General features: G+C 39.9%; 1 long non-coding RNA gene across 1 annotated transcript in view; it reads left to right on the top strand.

Annotated features, from left to right (window-relative positions):
* Nucleotides 1–19846, top strand: part of LOC122461788 — a 67362-nt gene extending 47516 nt beyond the window's left edge. The window contains exon 4 of the long non-coding RNA XR_006283968.1: nucleotides 18461–19846. This is a non-coding gene — a long non-coding RNA (uncharacterized LOC122461788). The remainder of the gene's footprint in view (nucleotides 1–18460) is intronic.
* The last annotated feature ends 1426 nt before the right edge of the window (nucleotides 19847–21272 follow it).

A 21272-nucleotide genomic window follows, 5' to 3' on the forward strand; every position in this document is an offset into this window, starting at 1 on the left:
TTCGGTCCCTTTTCACTGCCTGAAAGGTGCGCCACAGTAGAGAATCTGTCCCTGCACATTTTTCGTTGTGTAACGGAAAGGGACCAGCTAGTACTGCCTACAGCATTGACCAGCCCCAGAAAGGGTGTTTCTAAATGGAAGATAGGCAAGTCTTCATCCCTTCTTCACAATAGAGGGAACATTTGCTTCTGCTCTGCATTCTGTGCCCCTTGGTAAATAGGAGGCATCATGTCTTTGTCATAAAGGGTCAAGCACCAACACTTCAGCAATAATGACTGGAACTCAGCCATGAGTTTGAAACAACTGTTTTAAATGGAGTCCAACTATTTAAGCACTAGTCTTTGCTACAAAAGCATCTAACCATGTGAAAACAAATAGTGAATTGCACATCCTAATGTGAAGGCATCCAAAGATTCCAGGGTTGTCCTGCCCACTGTGTGTCAGTGTTGAGATAGAAACAGCTACAAGCATGGTTGGGAGCTCTTTTTGTTCAGAATGTAATCACTGGGATTTGCAGTCTGTTACTGTCCAATTTTTAAATTCTTGTCAATTTAGATGTTGCAGATTACACCTGTGCAACAGTAAGGCTATGCTATGCCCAGACTTCTAGACAATTACGATATCGGAGGTATCAGCCAATGATCACCACCTACTATACAGCTAATTTGCATGCAACAGTTTCATTGGTTGTGCAAAGGGGACTGCACAGATGGTAGACTATTTGGCCTAACTGCCCCAGTTCTTCAAAACCACATGAACAGCCATCACAGACACAGCCCTCATTTGCCACCCCCACAAATCAACATCCATCTTTCAGGATTGTTACCGTGTCTGGGTGTCGCTTGGAAGCTTAGAATGTCTGCTGAGTCAGTGTGAAGTGATGGCAACTGCTACGAGTGTGGCTGAGAGCTCTTTCTGTTCAGAATATCACTGAGTTCGGTCCTCACCAAGCCCTGTGAGAACCCGATGGAATGTTGGAGGCCAAAGATTCTGTGGCAGCTGGAAAGTGACAGCTGATCAGAGAAGGTGGCAGTAACAGTTATGTAGGGTAACAAGGAGGTGGTGGTACCTTCAGCCAGATGGCAGCTCTATACACAAACTTGAGGGGATGTGAATAAACAGCAACAGATTGCTCACCACAACCCAGCACCTGGAAACAAAAGCCCCCCATTCTCAGATTTTTTACACACAACTTTACAAATTATATTCGTGCGACAGCATAAGCTTTCAGCTACTAGCTGGTACAGAATGAGTGCTGGCTGCTACTGTCCATAATAAAAAGAGACTTTCACTATTAGAACATACCATTTCACTATTAGAACATACCATGAGACTGGCCAGAGTACTAGAATTTCACTTCATGAAAAGTTTTGAGGTTTTGACATTTTGTTTTTGTTCCAATGTGGATTGAAACTCACTTTTTGAAATTTCTCATTAAACGGAAAAAGAGAGAGAAAGAGACCCAGCAACAAACTGATCCATACCTACCCCACATAGCCACTGGTTAGGGCACTCACCAGGTTCAAGTCTCTGGTCTGCCTGATTCTGTTCTCTCTCTGGTTTTAAACAGAAATGCCATCCTGGGCCTGGGAAACTATCCCGACAAAATGCTAATCTAAACTAAGTTTCTGCAAGGCATTTCAATTTGGGCATTTTTCAACAGAAGAAAGAGCTTTGTCCAAAAAAAAAATTCGATTAGCTCTAGTGATTGTATATTATAAATTATTTAATGGCTGATTCTCGTGTCATCCAGCTCCTTTGTGTTGTTTAGCAGGCTAAAGCTAAACATAAATCCAAGTTGGTCAGAGACACTGAAAACAAGAGAATAAAAATGAGAGAGTGAATTGTAATCCAAAGTACAAATTGATTTCAGAGAATGAATATTTCCTTTCAGTCTGTGTGGCTTAAGCATAAAATAAGTAGGATTAAACTGAAATTCTAAAGATCAGTCCTCAGAACAAACTGTCAGGTGATTTTAAAGAACTCATCTCTCTTCCTTGGGCTGATAAGTAGACCAGTGTGAAACAGGTTCTTTTCTCTTCAGTTTGTCCCTAATGAGTGAAAATGATCTCAAAGTTAATTTGAGATATGCTCACTTGTGCCACCTGGACTTTAGCAGAGGGTTTTGTGTATGCAGGGACATTTGTATGCTGTGTAAAAATAATAACTGATGTTAAATCACAATATTTGATGTACATAATTTCTACCATTCTTTCTTTCACCATATTGTTCCTATTTCATCAAATACTAGCTCGCAACTCCCACTGACTTCAGTGGAAGAGGAATCCACTTAGGATCTCAAAGGACAAGGCATTTAAATGAGTGAGTCTGGCTTGATTCCTGATTAAACGTGTGCTGGGCATTTAGTCCTGGAAGAAATCATGTGATCAATGATAGCCTGGAAGTGGTTATACCAAATATTGTTTCATCATCGCTAACACTACCACCAATGTCTCGGAGCGAGAAAGGCAGTTCTCTTTCAAACAAAAATGTGGCATGTATGAAGGGTTTTGTGAGAGCCATTTTCTCTGTTACAGAATGAGCTAGGTCTCTAAATGGTTCAAGTCCTAGCTCTAACATTTGCTATCTTGTAATTATGGGACTGGAGCAAGGCCTTTTGGGAAGAAGAAAGCAGATTAAAAAGCAGATCATGGCCCTCAGGACTGAGGAATGCTAGAAGGAGCAGTAGTGGAGTGAGAGACTGTCTAGTAAGTGAAGTGGAACTGGTTGGAGTGAGCCAGAGGATGATCGCAGAAGGCAAGGGAAACTCACAAGGCGGGGGGGCTGTGTTGGTTCCTTGTAGAATCTCTGAGGCCTGAGGAGGGTCTAGGGCGTGACAGGCAATGTAGAAAGTGGCCTTCAGAAAAGCTGAAGAAGGGAGAGTTTGAGAAAAAGCAACAGTTGCTTTCTGTTACCAGTTTAGGTGCTTGGTGTAGAGGGAGGGCCTGGATGCCCCTATATCTCAGCTGCACTATAGGGATGGGATGAGCAGGTTCCCTAATGGCTAAGGGGAAAAGAACTGTTGTGAAGCCCCTCAGAAGAATAGACGGTTGAGACCTTTGAGTTGAGGGGTGTGGCGCAGGGAACACACAGAATCTTGTGGAGCTCCTGTCTGAAGGGGAGAACTCTGGCTTTGGTAGGACCATACTCTCCCTGGAGAGAAGACTGCAGACCGACCTGGGAAACACAAGTGTGAACGCATCCAGCAAGAGAGAGGTAAGCTGCATGCGCCCAGTGCAAAAGCATCCTCCGAATCAAAGTGAAATGTCTGCTGCTTAGTGCAAGGAATTCATACGGCGACTGAACAACAGGAAAACGCATTCGTGAACTAAAAACGTTGAACCAACTTTTTTCAGGGTCTGGTAGGTGGCTGTCTCAGGCTTGAAGTAAATAAAGCTTTATCAAGTGATTTAACTCATCTCTGATTTTGCGTTGGAAGGAACTATGTGAGTCAGTGATCAGAACTGGGCTTTGTATGACTGCATCAAACTATGTACCAAGAGGGGGTTAGATACAGTGACCCCTCTCTTATGAGAATCTGTATATGCTCGCTATAGTAATCGTTGTAAAGAGGATGCTTTGGAGAAGGCAAATGAAATTAACTTCAATTGTTCAGATTAACACATTTCAATTTACAAAATTCCTATTGTACATATAGGATAAAATGCTGGGCTAGAACAATTTGGCTAAATGGCTTTTATAATACATATGTGGTTTGTATGTAGTAATGAGGGTCTGCAGCTCTAGAGTTGAAGGTGTACTGAAATCTGCAACTAAAATGGAATTTAAATCTTCCCATTTGCTCTGAATTTAGTCTCCAGCTTTAACAAACGTACAAACAATAACATTCGTATTGCTTCATATTATGAAAAGAATTACCATCTACAAATCTAGTGTGGCTACTTTTATGCTGGGCATGAAAAGGAATATTCTGGCAATGAAGAGTTTGAGTACACATGGGTGTGTATGGATAAGGAGTTGAGCTTGTCAAACTCTCCTTTATACATTTTTTGGGGGGAAAATGGCCTCTTTCCTGAACCAAAAATATTGGTTTCTTTTGAAATTCTCTGGGGGGTTTCAACACAAACTAAAAATCTCTCTTTGTGTGTGTCTGTGTGTGCGTGTGTTGTAGGAAGAAAAAGTGAAAAAAATTTGGAAAATATGAGAACTTCATTTAAAATACCAGGTTTCAGAGTAGCAGCCGTGTTAGTCTGTATTCGCAAAAAGAAAAGGAGTACTTGTGGCATCTTGGAGACTAACCAATTTATTCTCTAAGGTGCCACAAGTACTTCTTTTCTTTTTATTTAAAATACCGTTTTTTTTTTTCATGGGAAGTTTTGAGGAGTCATGTCTTGAGGCTTGTCTGGAGAGTAATTCCCATTAAATTGGTGGTTTTGTGTGTGTGTTAACTGCACTTAAGCAGCATTATCTCTTAAATGAATCATGGTATGGGTCTATACATTCCAAACACTCTTAGACATTTCCACATTTGTAGGCTAGGTGGCACTCTTACTCTGCACTTGTATCCTGACACACAACACTAAAAATGTTCAGAAAAGTATTTTCGATGTTATTTGAAAGAAAAAAAGCCTTTCCAACACTGAAATTTGAGAAAATAATAAACCTCTAGACTAGATTGCATTTCAAGTATATATTGAATTTTCTTTTTTGGAAAAGTACATATTTAAGTATTCTGTTAGATAATGGGTAAACTTTCCTATGGAAAAATGCATATTAGCTGTGCTTCTGCAGCCTAAAAATAGATCAATCTACCTTTGGCAAATTCTACAGAAAAGGAGAAATATTATGTTTTATAGGTGCACTGCTCTTTGTATAGTGATACAGGACCTGCTAACATCAGTACAAAATTCTACACAATGGTTTCTCGATCTCAATAAATAAAGACTGTTCAAATTCGCTCAATTTAAATATTTCTAAACATTTCATATTCATTTTGAGAAATTAGACAGGCCTTAGCCTCCAATCAGGTTTTTATTTTAATTCCTTGTCCAACTTTTTGCCATCTGTAAAACTAACCAGCAAAGCCCCCAGAAATGGCCGTGTGTGTGTTTATAAATGTAGACCCTCAGTCTGATGTATGGTGAGTTTGAAAAGGGGGAACACAAGGGGTGTGGTGCAGATTGCAGTCTCGTATATGTTACAGATATTGTTTTCTATGCCCTTAAGCATGTATGAGGTAGCAGCCATTTGTCAACTGGGGTGGGGGTGTGTGTGTGTCATTTTACATGGCTGAAGTATGGACAATGTAGAATTCTGAATTGCCGCCTTCTGATCCAGTCATGTAGGGTAAGATTGTGATACCCTTATCAGTAGAGAATAGCACTTGATTCCACAAGTAGTCCCATTAACTTCAATGAGGCTACTTGTAAAGTAAGATACCCACACTCACATTGAGTAGTATCCCAGTCTGGCCCATATTGTACTTAGTATTTCAGGGCACATATGGTACTGCATGTGTGCAGGTTTTTAATTAACATAAGAATGGCCATACTGGGTCAGACCAATTTTCCATCTAGCCCAGTATCCTGTTTTCCGAAAGTGGCCAGTGCCAGATGATTCAGAAGTATTAACAGAACAGAGCAATTATAGAATGAGCCATCCTCTGTCATCCAGTCCCAGCTTCTGACAGTCAGAGGTTTAGGAAAACCCAGAGCATGGGGTTGCATCCCTAATGGCCATTGCTGGACCTATCCTCCATCCACTTTCCCAATTCTTTTTTGAACCCAGTTATAGTTCTGGACTTTGCAACATCCCCTTTCAACGAGCCCCACAGGTTGACTATGTGTTGTGTGAAGAAGTACTTCCTAATGTTTGTTCTCATTGAGTGACCCCTGGTTCTTGTGTTATGTGAAGGGATAAATAACACTTCCCTATCAATTTCTCCATACCATTCATGACTTTATAGGCCTCTATCGTGCAATAGTATCATTCATTCGTTACTGTATTTCTGTATAAAGTAAATAATACTTTAACAACTATGATTCACCATTTTAAATGGTGTGTACACAGCATCCAGCACAATGGGGTTGAGTCTATTATGAGAGCTCCTAGGAGCTATGGAAAGACAAATAATAAGTAAAAATAATAAATTTGAAATCTTGTAAACCAAAATTACTTACTGTCTGCAGTTTGGGGGGGGGAAGTATTGTTTTATTCCACATTTTTCACATAACCTATGATTATATACTTGCTAAAATAGTCTTTTTGACCAAACTAGATTTTAAATGAGAAGCCTGTTTTTCAACTCAGGTACATTTAAAAAAATATATATCTGATGAATTCAGAGATGAAAGATGGAGTTCAAAATGATGTGTGTATGTCTCATTATGCAGACTGCTTTATTTAATGCCTCTTAATTTTTCCTATCTATGCTGTTGTTTTATATGTATGTTTCTTTAAACAGATTAACCGGTATTCATCTGCACATACGATAGAATTTTAATACTGGTTCTTTGAATAAAATACAAAGAGAGACATTATGACCTAGTTCCACTTGACTTTTACTAAGATGATAAGTAATACAAACTAAAAAGGGAAATAGCATCTTTAAATTAAAAGAGGCTGGATAAACCATGTGCTATCAGTACAGCTCATCTAATCTCTCTTGAAGCAACACTTAAATATTATGGCAGTTATTGCTTGTGTATTTAATAGTGCAAATGTTGTCTTTAATGTAGTAATCACATAATTTTTTCATTTACATACAAACACTTCATCTTTTAGAGTCTCAGAAGTGCATGACTCTGCATTTCTTATTTAAAAGGCTTGAAAGAAAAATCAGATTCTTTCTAAACTGGTGTTAGTGAAATATCTAGACCAATGGTTCTCAAAGCCGGTTCGCCGCTTGTTCAGGGAGAGCCCTTGGCGGGCCGGACCGGTTTGTTTACCTGCTGCGTTCACAGGTTCGGCCGATCGTGGCTCCCACTGGCCGCGGTTCGCCGCTCCAGGCCAATGGGGGCTGCGGGAAGGGCGGCCAGCACATCTCTTGGCCCGTGCCGCTTCCTGCAGCCCCCATTGGCCTGGAGTGGCGAACTGCGGCCAGTGGGACCCACGATCGGCCGAACCTGTGAACGCAGCAGGTAAACAAACCGGTCCGGCCCGCCAAGGGCTCTCCCTGAACAAGCGGCGGACCGGCTTTGAGAACCACTAATCTAATCTAGACTGAAGAAAAAATTGGCGGTGGTTTAATAGATAGTTTGCAAAGTGTGTGTGGGAGGAGACTTTTCTTTGCTAACATAGTAGCTCTCTCATAGATAAATACCATTTCATAAACATGCTCAAGCTGTTCTGCCCTGCCAGATAAGGAGCGTGGGGTTGCTTGAGTAGGTTGCTAAGCTTCTATCTGGGGCTGATGTTAGTACAAGACTACTACATTTCTGGCCAAGTCATGGAAGGGAGGGAAAACCCTACAGGCTGTCTACTTTGACAAATATAGTCCAGAGGCACATGTCTAACAGAAGGGAACCTTTGGCTTCAGTCTGTCTCTGCTAGCTTGTATGGGGGCTGTGGCCACTACTACAAGGTACAGGTGGAGGAAATAAGATGTAGCCTGGACTTTTCCCAATTTTGCAGGGTTTATTTAGAGATCGTAGCTTTGTGCAACTGGCCACAACCCCATTTCCTCCCTGGCCCACTCAATCTCTCCCTCTGCATCCCTGCAAAAGAGAGCTGCTAAGTAGGTAGGCTTCAGGAATACAACGGACTGTAGTGCCCACTTCTTGTGGGCCCTCCACTGTAGTTTCTGCTCAGCCCCTCACAGTGGCTATGCTGGGATTCTTGTATGTTTTGGCCCTTACCCAGCTGCACAAACGGAGGACAAAATTTGCCCCAACATTACATATAATTTTATTGAAGTAGTTTTAAATTCCCCATTTAAAACTTAAATAAGGACGAAAGGAGGCATCATGTGCTCTTTACTCAGGCAACTATCTGAAATCAATGGGGGTTTTGCATCTGTGGGATGCAGGATCGTCTAGCCACTTTGGCTGGATTATACGGCCCAATATAAGATGGCAGATGTCACCAGATGACGCTGTTATGTATAGTCTTCCAAGTTTTCTGTCTCAGTGTGCAAGCAAATGGTCAGTTTTAAGAAAACATTGCTATGATATAAGTTTGGGTTTTGCTAGGTTCTGGGTAGAAGGAGCTATAGGAGCAGCAGGAGAGTTTGCGTTCTGCTTTGGTCTCTGATGGATTGCAGTCAGAACCCAAAGCAGAGTTGCTCTCTGGGAATGGAGCATTTGTGTTGGGCTAAGATTCCTAGAAGAAGGGATTGCCCTGCATTCTGTTGACTGGCTGTATTCTAGGTCTAGAGTGCTTATATATAAACAAGTTAAACTAAGAATATACCTAGACTCCTCCTCATTGATTTCTTCCCCACTGGGAAGCTGGCATGCAAGGTCCTGAACATACGCTACTTCTCAGCAGATAATAGAGAGAATATCAACTCATACAGCACCTTTATCAAGAGCAAGAACTTTTTATTTCATTAGATTGGCCAGTATATACAAGCTCAAACTATGCCTATTAAATGCAAAACACTAGTGTTAATACAACATAGTTTGAAATATGAAGCACTTAGAAGCCAGGAAAATCCAAAAGTAAAGGTTGCTCTCATTATATCAACTCAGACCCATTATACATCCTATATATCTCAGGGTATACATAAATAGCAATGCTTATTAATATTCAAGCTTATATAACACAGTGTATGTAGTATAAGAACCTCAATAGAATTATAATACATTACATTTTACACATTAAAAGGCAACTGGAATGGAAAATGTATGTAAAAATATCCCCTACACAGGGCAATGGAAGCAATCCTATATTTTGGGCTTTGTTGATTTTTTGAATGCTTGGAGCCTGAGTCTTATTTACATTAAAGCCCCTTTATACCACTCAGGCAATGCAAAGGGGCCTTAAAATGGGTGGAAATGTAACTTCCTGTGGCTGAAATTTAGATATCCAATATTCAGGCAGGCATTGTTCAAACAGATGCGTGGGGGAAAAAATTTCAATATTCCAAAATTTTATCTCAAACTAAACTCTACCCGGATTCACCTGCGACTTCTAATAGCAATGTGGAAAACTACCAGCAATAAACCGTGATAATTTTAAAACCTGTAAACCAATTTTATTCACCGGTGGCTTGACATTTTAAATGTCAGTGAGATCTATAAAACAAACCAAATTCTTAAATTTTGAGCAGCAGCTATTTTTGACTTGTCCAAGCACAAATGTTTCTGGATGTCCCAATCAGAAAAGAGAAATGTTTGTTTTATGTTGTCATAACTGAAGCAGCTGAACTGAACTCACATTCTAAATAAACAAATAATGGCCTTTGTAACTACTACAAAATATAGAAAACTTTAGACCAAAAGATTGTTTGTTTTTGTTTTTTTAATTCATGCATGACTGAGTTAGAGAGAGATTGGAAGTTGGAAGTCCTCACACTTATTGAAACTGGAACCAGATTTATTGGAAGGTTCACTAAGGCTTGCAAACTTTTTAAACTTGTTTCAGAGTAGCAGCCGTGTTAGTGTGTATTCGCAAAAAGAAAGGGAGTACTTGTGGCACCTTAGAGACTAACCAATTTATTTGAGCATAAGCTTTCGTGAGCTACAGCTCACTTCATCGGATGCATTCAGTGCAAAATACTGAATTTCCACTGAATGCATCCGATGAAGTGAGCTGTAGCTCATGAAAGCTTATGCTCAAATAAATTGGTTAGTCTCTAAGGTGTCACAAGTACTCCCTTTCTTTTTTTTTTTTTTTAAACTTGGGTTGAGTTCTGAGTAAACCTGGGCCAAGTTACAGCTGTGTGTGGAAACCATGTGAAATTGTGGCTTTTATATGGTTTCAACCACAAACCAGCAACAGCTGGCAATTTTAATGGAGTTTGGAGTTCACTCAAAAGCTCCAAATGAATCAGAGAACTCATTGCAAAACTTAGAAGCTGCAAACCCACATGAGACTTAACAAAATAAATGGTTCACAGACACAACAATGCCTTGCACGGTTCTAATGTTCTGTATATAGATAGTGGTAAGGCAGCTATAGGGCTGCACAGTTTTCTTTGACCTTGGGTGTGGCATATCTGCTGGACTGGTCTCATTCTGATGATAGACTGGAAGCAATAGTCCATGATGATTCTTTCAGGTATTTCAGTTGCCTTCCTGGTATTGTTGACCATGGAAATATTATTTACACTCCTGTGGATCCTAACAGAAGGAGACAGATGTGTTTAAGTGACTCCATTTTCTTCTCTCGGAAGGATCTATTGAGTAGTCTGGGCAGTTGCTTCTCTGCCCTTAGGCCTCAGTGGTGTGATATACCACCAGGTTTTAATCTCTCATCCCTCCAGTTTAGTGTGCACATAGTCGTATTGAGGAAATAGTGAGAACTGGGTTGAAGTTTCATCAGTATTGTGACACTCAGCTTTGTCTGTTTCATTAGACCTGGATAATTGATCAGCCCTTTTCCAAGATCTGTCCAGGACTGAATGTGAACTATCTGGCTGAAATTTCACTTGACCAAAACATAGGGTATGTTGGGATTGACTTGGCTGCCTAGCAGATACAATATGCTAACCTGCTGCTCCACAGACTGAAGTTTTTGAGCTTCTTTCGGGATGCAGTTCAGGGTATTATTTTGATCTATACACTGGTATGACTTGAAGTCCTGGCTACCTCCAAAGAAAATAGGCCAAAGATAAGTGAATCTAAGTGACACTAAAGGAGTCTCAGCTGGTGTAACTTGCACTTTCCTTAGCTCCCTCCAGTGGTAAGGTGCACCCAGTGAGAGACAGACCTCTCACGGCCTAATTAACCCCTGTTGCAATGCCAGTAAGTTTGCTGGAGATGTACCAAGGATGAATTTGACTGGAGACTCTTACTACCATGTAACTTACATTCCAGACACACTACTTCTAATGTTGTGTTAGTAAAAGAAAAACAGCAAACAGGTGACTTAAATAGTAACCTAGCTTCTATAGAGTGCCTGTAATCAGTAGATCTCAAAGCTCTTTAAATTGTAATAGCCTAAAAGTCCTACCTGATCGTGGGCCTGGAAGATGATCTATGCTTATGTATGTTTAGACTGCCTTATCATTTACACTTGGCTCTGAATTTGGCCCAGCCCCTCTCCTCATATTTTAGCTTAACAGTTGAGATCAGATTATTTTTTGAGCAACAGCTCCCAGATTTAACCAGTGTGGGCCCGGCGTTTTTGGTACAGAATCCTTGTCTCTGGAATTCATTCCTCTCTGTTAGTCTGACAATACTCTTATCTGTTACCTTCAATGAGTGTGTGCTTTTGTTGCATTTGAGTAATGTTAGTTTAGTCAATATACGGGGCTTTTAATTTACTTTAAATATGCCTTGCAGCTGTTAAATAGACCAATTTTAGAATGGGGGTGGGGATATATGATTTTTAGCAGAGAGGAACTGCCTCGTAGCGTTAGAGGAAAATTAATAAAAATGCGAGTTTGCAAGTCTGTTGCACAACAATACATTCATTATTTTTAATTCTTTGTCTCTAGAGGCCATGGCCAAAGGGTTGCTGAAATTCAATATAATAATTACATTCTTTTAAAATTGCAGTTACAAGGAAATATAGCTGCTTTCAAAGAAAGGCTAAAAATGAGGTGTGCGTGTTCCTTATACGAGTGTTCAGTAATAAATTAATCTGTTGCCCTTTAGCCTTTGAAAGCCTTGGTCGTTTCAAAGTTTAAATAGATCTGGAAAAATCCTGTAACATTTTTTCTTTAAAGCGTAAAAAATCTGACACATCAAATTCTTACGCCTCTTCCCCCCTCACCCCCCAGCAGATACATGTCCATATAACTCCCACTACATGTATATAAGAATGGCCACACTGGCTGAGACCAAAGGTCCACCCAGCCCAGTATCCTGTCTACCAACAGTGGCCAATGCCAGGTGCCCCAGAGGGAGTGAATCTAACAGGTAATGATCAAGTGATCTCTCTCCTGCCATCCATCTCCACCCTCTGACAAACAGAGGCTTGGGACACCATTCCTTACCCATCCTGGCTAATAACCATTAATGGACTGAACCTCCATGAATTTATCTAGTTCTCTTTTAAACCTTGTTACAGTCCTAGCCTTCACAACCTCCTCGGGCAAGGAGTTCCACAGGTTCACTGTGCGCGGTGTGAAGAAGAACTTCCTTTCATTTGTTTTAAACCTGCTGCCCATTCATTTCATTTGGTGGCCCCTAGTTCTTATGTTATGGGAACAAGTAAATAACTAACTTTTCCTTATTCACTTTCTCTACACCACTCATGCTTTTATATATACCAAAAAGCCAACAAAGCCCGGATGCTGTAAATGTAGGGCTTTGTTGATGATATACTTTATCCCTTATATATTGGTTTTTCTTGCATTTAGAAATACCACAGCATGACCTACTGTTCAAAATCTAAGATCATGGAACTCTTGCATGGCAGTTTCTTTGTAGGTTGCCTTTTTTAATGTGCAGATTGAAAGTACGTGTTTACATACTTACTGAACAGCACTGGACAATTGTGTAGTCTTCTGTAGAAGCTAAACAAAGGATGAGCAGCAACAGTGTACATTTCCACTTTCTGTCTCATTCCGCTCCAGATGCAAAGAAAACAAACTGGTCACAGGTAAAGCAAAAAGGATTTCAGTTTCATAGCTAATGCATGATAAGACCATCTCTGGAAAAGTCAAATAATGCCATTTGTTCACAGCAACACCCCACTATCACAGACACCATTAAGATGCTGTCAGCATTTCTATTATGATCACGTTTCAGGGGCTTATAACATGGTCATGAAAAGCCACTCTAAAATTGAATCCAGAATATAGACTCTATTTGCTATATTATGTGTGTTATTCTTGGCATTGCTAGGGTGTGTGTCAAAAGTGTATAATAATAATAATAATAATTAATAAAAGAACTGGCTAAATCGGAACAGGTGTACTGATGAGATATGCTGTCCAAAGGCATCTCAGACTCAGGTCACTGATCTACCCATTGCTGAATTTTCTTTTTCTAATAATATGGGATATAAAAAGACATAAAAGAATCACAGAATGATTTTTGAAATATCGTGGCTTGAACAAACCCATCAACAAAAAGAGGAATTACAGAAATTATCATTTTGTAGGCCCTGTATATCTAAGATTGTACTGGCAGAAATTAAGCCCTCTCCCTAAAACACTGTTGATAGAAACATAGTTATGTTATCTGGGATGGACTTGTCTTGGGTACTCATTGAAAAGTCTGCTTCATGGGAATACGTAGGGTCCAGATTCTGGCTGGCACCTGCATGGGCATTCAAAAGGATGAAATAAGGGTGCAAGGAGCATTCCCTTTCTCTTTTGCATCCTTGTGTCAGGGCTAGTTACACATCACACAGGAAGCCTATTCCCATTGCTCCTCTACTAGAGTACCCATGGGTACAGTGTGCCTAAAAGAGGGCAGGTTTAAGTGGGGAGCATGGCAGAGCTGGTGAAATGTAGAGGGGGTTAGTATTCTACAAATTCTTCAAAGGTATTGTACAAGACACATTTGTTTGTGCTTCCTTGGATCCTCTAGGAGGCCATCAGCCAGAATTCCTCCAGGGCCTGAACAGACCCTCTTCGCCCCCTCTCAGGCTCCCAACTGTACATGGGGCAGTACTGGTAAATAATTAAAGCATGTGCTTTCTCTAGTAGCACAAACCAGTGCTTGATACAGGTTTGATAATTTCACGTGTCTTTTTGATAATCCATAACTGTCTTCTACAATTATTTTCATCGTCCAGCCAACCAAAGATAAAAGGTAGAACATGCTTCTTTTGCCTACTCCCAAGGAAACTCCATTATCCTTGAAAGGTCAAGTGACTGTGAAAAAGCCAATCAGGACTGAGAGAAGCAGCCCACAAGGACACTCTTGGTATGAGCAGAAAATGAAGTTGTTACCAGACAGCAAACTGCAACCCTCAATTCTTATGAATATTTGAATGAGTAACTAAAAACAGCTCAGTGAACTCTAAGCAACTGTGACAGCTGAAACTGCCTGGGAAACTAGCAGTCTACACGGACCATGATGAAAAGATCACCAGTCACATTTCCACCGCCATTGCAATAAGTATATTATAAAATATTATCGGATCCACTGTCCTCAAATAGTAGTTAGGAAAAAAAAACTGCTCTCCCCCAATAAATTGTCATAAGCAAGATACCCACAGGATCTCTTGTGATATTTTGAATGCATTACAATGCAAGGATTTCTAACAATCTACTCAAGGCAAGAGAACAGTCACATTTTCTAGACATTGAAATATTGATGTTGCTGTTGCTTATACTCATAGAAGATTGGCCCTGGTGAATCTTTCATGAATATCTTTCAGCTAGTTCCACGTGGTAAGAAAGATGATGAGAACAGTTTCCCTGAAGCTAAAATGTTCTGAATAATTTGCACAAAAAATGTATTAAGCAAGGTAACTGAGGATTAGACTATATTTTTGTAGCAATCGTAAAATGTACAGCAAAAAACAAAACATCCAGTCTTCCATACCCCGTACCCCCCAACTCTCTCCACCCCCACATACGTGATGTTAAAGTGCATTTTCTGACACTGGAATTTTTTTGTGTGCATCTTCCAAAGCTGTATTTAAAATCACAGTTGGTACGATCTTCCTGGATATGTGGATTAAAGATTAATGCATCATTCTCGGTTTACTAATCGGGTATGACCTTGCATTTTTTACTCACATGAGCACTCTTTACTCGAGAGTAGTTTTGTCGACTTCAGTGGGGCTACTCACATCAATAAAGGTTGCAGGATCAGTTCAGTGTGGTATTGGCTAAGATGGTGGCTTTAAACTAGCACAAGGAGAGTAAAACCTTCACCTAGTGCAGTTATTTGTGTTACTACTGCAAGTTTATAAATCTGACTCCAAATCTGGATGAATTTTTCACATAAAATGGAGATGATTTACAGTAATTGAATACCCAATAAAGGAAGAAATGTGTTTATAACAGTAAAAATCCTGTTTGACAAGAAGTGAAATTTTTTGTGTGCTGAGTGGTACCCTACTCAGTGAGTAGTACCATTGTTCTTAATAGGCCAAGGTATACAAAGTTCTACTCAACATGAATAAGAGGGGCAGAATCTGGCCTGACTTCATACTGGAAAATGGGAGAGCCAGAAATAGAAACCAGGGCTCATGATTCCCAGTGTTGTCTATTTCTTCTGTAGAGAGAAGTTTTATTGGTACTAGAGGATCCCCAGAGGGTGCTGGATAAATCAAAAAGCAGACAACAGGAGACTCTGCTACTGACCTGGACTAAAAATTCTGTACAAGCTTCTCTTTCAACTTCTGTATTTACTGAGATTTTGGCGTATGTTCTTTGATCTTTAACTGTGCCTCAAGGACTTTACCTGGCTGTGATTAATTGAAATGGGTTAATTCTACTAACATGTTTAGATTGAGTATTGACATGGATATTATTTAAATTTGCTTTATGGTGCAAAGGTTATGACACTTCTTGCTCACACTATTCAAGGGTATTGTAGTTTCTGGGAACACTTTCTTGCATAAACGTGCATAAAGATATTAAGCCTGAGAGAGAATACTTAGCAATGGAGGAAAAGAATTATTGACTAGGCTATAGTATTTGCTGTTTATAGAATTAACAGATGTGTGCTTGTCAATCAGAAAAAATACTTACTGATGGTGATCCTCTTCCTCTGGAATTGTAAACTGCCAGAAATCCTAACAATGACTCAGTGTGTTCAGTAGGGATAATCTAAAATCATATGGGTCATTATTTAGAGCTAGATTATACCATCAAGGACAGCTCTGAGTATGGGGCAGAGTGTAGGTTCCTTCCACTCTGGGGTGAGTAGGGTGACCAGATGTCCCAATTTTATAGGGACAGTCCCGATATTAAGGGCTTTTTCTTATATAGGTGCATATTGCTCCCCACCCCAGTCCCGATTTTTCACATTTGCTATCTGGTCACCCTAGGAATGAGCACAGTGAGGCATTATGTTTCAGAGACCACAGTGCCTTCCTGTCCTCATTGACTGCCTTGCAGAAAGGGGGTAGCTAAACTAGGACTCCCCTTTATGGGTTGCAACATATTTTGTCTTCCTCCCTCAGGTGGGGCAGGAAGGGAGGCTAGACCCACGATGCCATCTGTTCCTATCCCTCCCCATCCACTCACTCCTGAGGAGAGTATCTATCTAGTGATATGGTACTCCTATTCAGGCTGTAGAATATAGGTAGGAATCCTTATTCCCTCCTACCCCAGAATATCTGTATTAAGACTAGGCATGATCTAGCCCCCCAACCTGCTAAATTAATGAGATGTACCAAAGTTCTGATCTGAAGACATTGCCAATACCTTTCTCCAGTCATAGGAGGATAAGGGGCAGACAGTGTGGTCACTGGAGACGCTCAGAAAATGGGGTATTTCCCCCCCATGGGAAATTTAGGCAGACAAAAAATTATTTGAATTTTCCATGGAAAACAGATGTTTTCTGTTTTGTGTACAGTGTGCTGGGTATTAACATAACTCTCTTAATAAAGAGACATTTTAATTGTAGATACATGGAGCCCTAGCTACCAAGGTGTGCAACTGCAAGTAGCATTCAAGTCATGTGCGCATAGATTGATTTCCTGATGCTTCTTCCAGACCTTTCATGCCTGTAGCCCCTGCTCTACCTACCAAGTTTCATGCAGATTGCTAGACTTTCCAGAAGCTTTTATTTAAAGAAATAGGAACAGATAAATCAGTCCTTAAACACTGTCACTCACTCCTGTTGCCTTGTTAAGCTCTCATAGAGCTTAACTGTGAAAATTTTGGATAATACAATGTCAAGGGCAAAGGGTCTTGTTTGCTAAACCTTCACCTACCAGTCACTAAGGTCTTTATTCACCTCCCCTTTTCCTTTGATTTAGTGCTAAAAATAATTTCAATGGGGCCGCAATTCCTGCCCCTGCTTCCACTTTGTATCTCTTAAAAATTCTTTGGAGATGGGAACTTAGGATAACACAATTTATGAATAAGGTGCTTTGAGTACTTTATTTGTCTTTACAAGGCACCAGTGGTGTTTGTGATTTTAAAAGGGCTCCCACGTGGGAGAAGAACTTCCAAGAGAGTCTTACCTCACCCTGCAAACTATTCAAGTCAAACACTGCTGGAAAGAATGGGAACATCTCTGAGGGTGAGATATTATCTGTAATCAGTTTCTTAATGTATTAGGTTTAGACTTGAGTGTTTTTGCTTTATTTTGCTTGGTAACTTACTTTGTTCTGTCTGTTATTACTCAAAACCACTTAAATCTGAATTTTTATACTTAATAAAATCATTTTTATTTATTAATGAACCCAGAGTAAGTGATTAATACCTGGGGGGGGGGGGGGGGCAAACAGCTGTGCATATCTCTCTATCAGTGTTATAGAGGGCGGACAATTTATGAGTTTATCCTGTATAAGCTTTATACAGAGTAAAATGGATTTATTTGGGGTTTGGATCCCTTTGGGAACTGGGTGTCTGGGTGCTGGAGATAGGTGATCTGCTGAGTAGTTTTTGGTTAAAGTCTGCAGCTTTGGGGGTATGCACCGGACCTGGGTCTGTGTTGCAGCAGGCTAGCATGTCTGGCTCAACAAGGCAGGGTTCTGGAGTCCCAAGCTGGCAGGGAAAATGGGCTCAGAGGTAATTTCAGCCCATCAGGTGACAGTCCCAAGGGGGTCTCTGTGACCAAACCCGTCACAGTCTCATTCACCTTAACTACTTCAAACCAGTAGTGTGAAGAACATGTTAGATGTACTGTATGCATATGGCAATATACAAACTCTGCTCTGGGCCAACGTAAGAAAGAGTTTGTGCTCTGATCTGCAAACTGGGGGCTTGATTGTCTATAGGTGCCTATGCAGGATGGTGGAGAGTAGCGGAGTGGGGGGAGAGCCCATGATGTAAACTGCATCGTAGGTAGCCTGCACAGGGACTTAGAGTGTCTGTTTCTTTACCTCCCTGCTTTGGCGTGTAGGGTGACTGTTTTGCCTGCATAATGTAAAACAAATTATAGCTTCCTAAATATTTTGATTCTTCTCCTGCGTAGCCTAGGAAAACCACAATTAAATACTATAATAATCATTCTTAAAAAACAACACCCCCACGCTAAAAACAGTAAGTGTACTGCCAAATGCCTAACATAAATGAGGTAAGAACATACGTTTCTTAAACTAAAACTTATATTGTTTCCCCCTTCTTTGTGCTTTCCCACTGTCAACTTTCCATTACCGCTAGTCAATTGCACACTGGGAGGTTGCAAGGGATAGTGATCAGGCATTTGTGGCACCACAAATTGCAGCAACAACGAAGAATTGCTCCCTAAGAATAGCCTTTATCAGTTTTCTCCCCCCTGTGAAAGAAAATCTCTGCTCTGTTTTTCAGTAAATAAATGCACCGAACCACACAGTCATCTGAACCTGTAGCCGACAAAGGGTTTGCTTCCACGGTTGACTTTCATTTTACCATGGAAAGAAGAAGAAGAAGAAAAAAAAAGGAACACTTGATTGAAAAGATTCATCCTTTCCTAGCATTGTGTTTAAGAGGTGTCTGTTTGGGGGGATTCAGTAGCACCTCTGCACCTACAGGAGAAAAAGAATAAGGATGTGTATCCTGCTCTGCAGCTGAGAAACACTGTAGCACTTTTCAGTGACTCTGGAATTCGTTTCCTCTGAAGTGTTGTTGGCTTTATACACAAAAAACAAGACTTGAAAATTGATTCATTGCCACATCTTTTCCCATAGAAAACAAATAGTGTAAACTTCCTTTGAAATCATCAAACTGAATTGTGGATACATTATTTATTGGCTTGCGTTGATTTTATAACTAATGATGGAGGCACTGCTTGTGAGTCAATAGTTAAGGCTGAGTTTTTCATTTAAAGCAGGGATTCAGGCTTTGGTATGAATAATATAGCATAGCCTCTCCAAACTTACAGCACTTACTCTTTTTGAGTACAGAATATAGATAGATAGATAGCATTTGCAAGAACACTTGTTAATTTTTATTCATAAACTGACTTATAAATTGGTCTTTTCAGAAATTCAGCAACCACTGTTTCATCTCTTTGACTTGAATGATCATAGCAATGGCATAACAAATGCTCTAACTTTCCATATTGCTAAAACTCACTGAAAACTTATTCATAGTCTACATTTGAAGCAATTAGTTTGTAATTAAGAAAAGTTATTAACTGTTCCATCCAGTTGTTAAGTTTATAGGCTATGGATCAGGTCAATAGCTCATGTCATTCATAAGATGTGTCATTATGCCATTAGAAATAACTTAACAAATCATCACCATTCCTTTCCAATTAATTTGCATGCTGAAATTCTATTGATTTGAAATGAATTAGTGGAGTAAGGGAAGATTGTACATGTGTCAATATGTAAATATCCTCTTTCAGAGCTCTCTGGAAATGTCCAGCTTCTATTAACTTCTGAGGGTGGACTGTCAAAACAAATACCAGTCCCCAACAAAGTAAGTGAACACCAAACCTGAAGTCACACTAACCTATGTGTTAAACTTTTTTAAGTCCAAAAATATTAGGCAATTGAGTAAGGGATGGAGAAAATAACTGCAGTATGTATAGGTCAACTGGGGGAAATGTTTGGTATTTAATACATGTTTTCTAGAGATTAAAAAAAAAAATTAAGCAATAAAGGCTTATCTCTCTCACAATGTTAGCTATTTCTATCAAGAGTTTCCATTAAGCTAAGTGATTTTTTCAAGGGGCGTTCTTGCAGATTATTAAGGACCAATTAAGTGCCTCATGGGCTTCAATTACAATGGTTTTTGCAGAAATAAAATATAAGGTGTAAATGACAAATTGTGTCCTGGAAACCCCTGATGATCTGATTAAGCATCTCAGGAAAATCAGACTCCTATTTTTATCATAGGGTAGGTATGGTTAAAAGAAATAAATTAGGCTATACTTTTGATGAACTTCTCCTTGGAATAACACCATATTGCACTAGTCCTTGTTTGAAAGGAATGGATAGACATACAGCAGGATGGTGCTGCTTAAGCTATTTTTATCCCTGTTCTGTATCTTTGGTTGGGATTACTGTATTACACTGTTTCTGGAGACAACTAGGGGACAAATCGTTCCATGAGATGTTGCTTGTGGAGCGGTGGAAAGTGAAGTCACCTGAGGCAAAAAAAGGAAGGCAATCAGAAGTAGTTCAGGTCTGGGGATTATTACTTGGGGAATTAAGAGCCAAAAATAGGGATGCAACCAGGGTGTAAATAGGAGAAGCAGATTTAAAAAAAAATGTGACCGAGTCAGACCATTTAAAAAAAAAAAAAAAAAAGGCATGGAAAAACCTGGTTGAATGTCCTGACATATTAATATGAACTCTGTCAGCATTGATGGGAGGCGTTCATATGCTATTGTGATGAGCACAGTATAAAACATTAGATAGGTGTAAGCCTCTTTTATATTAGAAAAGTTACATGGATTTAACAAAATCGGTATTAAAGCTAGGTAAACTTGTGCAAGATCCTCATGTCGATGCACTTAAACAGGTTAGCTTGTGTTGCTAAATAATTAAATTCAGGCTAGTGAGGTTCAATCTGGTTTAAGTGCATCTACATGAGCGGTTTACACCATCTTAACTACATTGTTTTGGTTTTTTTAATAATTAGCTGAATTGTTGCACTTCTTATATAGGCAAGGCCTTAAACACAACAGATGGTTTTACCTTCTGGAGCTGGCATGGGGCTGCTCCCAATGCTGAAGGCATCCTGGCTGCCTTAGATCTTGCAGGTTGAATCCCTTCCTGAATGAAAGGCAAAAATGCCATCTTGTTCTAATATGTTTAGAGTAGAATACAGACAAACACGGTGTAACAATCTGTTTCACAGGCTCTGTTGTGATAACTGGGCCTACAAATTTACCTTAATAGGGACTGGGAGCTCAACTGTGAGAAAGTTTGTAAAATCACAATAACCTATAGCAATAAATTGTGATGGGAAACTGTGCAGAAGGGACACTGAAAGACTGAATTAGTTCAAACAAAAGGCCTACTGATATGATTCAAGGACTGTGTTAAGATCATGCCTTAGGAGTTGCATGAGACTGGAAATTAATGAACCAAAATTGGTGTGTCAAATTAAGCCTAACTGGTGACAAAATAATGAAGGGATTTGCTATTCCACCTATTATTCCGCTTTTGGATCCTTAAAAGAAGAGAAT

This window comes from Chelonia mydas, chromosome 9 (genome assembly GCF_015237465.2).
Source record: "Chelonia mydas isolate rCheMyd1 chromosome 9, rCheMyd1.pri.v2, whole genome shotgun sequence".
Taxonomy (NCBI): domain Eukaryota; kingdom Metazoa; phylum Chordata; order Testudines; family Cheloniidae; genus Chelonia; species Chelonia mydas.